Raw genomic sequence first — 1,864 nt, forward strand, 5'->3', positions numbered from 1 at the left:
CCGCCAAAAAATAAGGTAAATGAGTTTATAATAGAACTCGACAACATCATAAATACAATAAAAAATAAAGATGTTATTATTATTGGCGACATAAACATTAATATTCTCAACCAAAATATTACATCAACAAAATACATGGAAATGATTTCGTCAAACGGTTTACAATGTGTAATAAATGAAGTAACTAGAGAAGATATAACAATGAGAACTAGCTCTTGCATAGATCATTTGCTTATAAGAAGCAACAAAAAAATCACACAAACACACGCCTCAATTATAAGAACAAATATATCAGATCATTATTCGCTCTTTTGTTGTATACAAGAAGAAAAAGAAACACAAGTAAACCATGGTATGGAAAATACACATGTAAGCCAGAGTACGGGAAATCATTTTTGTCAGGGTTCAACAATAAACAACTTTAAAGTAAACAACAAAATTAACTCAACAAATTGGAATCAATTAATAAATACTAATATGAATACCAATGATATATTCAATAGAATATATGAAACGTTTCAAAATATATATCAAATATCGAAAACAAACAGACATAACACAATGAAAAGAAAAATAAATCCGTGGATAAGTGAAGAATTGATAAGATACTGTGAAGTTCGGGATAAACTTTATATCAAATGGTTAAATAATAAAAACAATAAAAACTATGAATACGAATATAAAAAGTTTCGGAATTCCTTAAATAAAAAGTTAAATTCTGCCAAAAACAATTATTTTAGAAACAAGTTTTTGGAAAATAGAAACAATATGCGAGCTACCTGGCAACTCATTAACGAGATAACGGGTAATAATATTGATACAACAATAACAAAAAATTTCCAACATGAAGACATTGTGAGTATAACAAACAATTTTGCTAAAAATTTCAATGAAAACGTGGAAAAAGTATTACATAAATGTGACATAAAAACTTTTAAAAATAATCCAAAGACACTTCAAAACTCAATATTTATGTTTCCTACTTCAGAAGAAGAGATTTATAACATTTTAAAAACTTTAAAAACAAATAAAGGTGCCATTGTACTTACTCCTGTAATCACACATTTCATTAATACAAGCATAAACACTTCAACTATACCAAAACTTCTAAAAACGTCACTAATTCGTCCCATATACAAATCTGGAGCTAAAAACGAATACAATAATTACAGACCAATTTCAATATTGCCAGTGATAGAGAAAGTCCTCGAAGAAAGAAGACTCAATGATATCTTAAAAAAATATAATTTATTAAACCCAAATCAACACGGCTTCCAAAAAGGGAAAAATATAAATAAACTACTTGGAAATTTTGCTTCACATATAAATAAACATCTGGAGGATAATTTTCATTGTCTTGCTCTTTTTATTGATTTTAGTAAAGCCTTCGACACACTGTCACACACAAACTTATTGCAAATATTGGAGCGAAACGGCATTCGAGGCAATTGTCTGTTATGGTTTAAAAATTACCTAGAGCTTAGAACATACCACGTTAAAATAGCCAACACACTAAGCACAGAAACACCTTCAAATAACGGTGTCCCTCAAGGATCAAAACTTGGTCATATATTATACCTAATGTATGCCAATGAAATGATCGACATGCTAAACGAATGTTCAGTTTTTGCCTACGCAGACGATACAGCGGTTATAGTAACACACAAAAACATTGAAACCGCGTCTGATTTAATGCAAAAACAACTAAACAAAGTAACGAAATGGTGTCACGACAACGGACTCGTTATAAATGCTAAAAAAAACCAAAATTATGCACATTAAACCAACACATCTAGCTTGCACAGACATTACGATAACTTTTCATGACTTCCAATGCCTACACAACACTTCCAACGGCAACCCT

The sequence above is a fragment of the Lucilia cuprina genome, chromosome 3, assembly GCF_022045245.1.
Source record: "Lucilia cuprina isolate Lc7/37 chromosome 3, ASM2204524v1, whole genome shotgun sequence".
In the NCBI taxonomy this organism is placed as follows: Eukaryota; Metazoa; Arthropoda; class Insecta; order Diptera; family Calliphoridae; genus Lucilia; species Lucilia cuprina.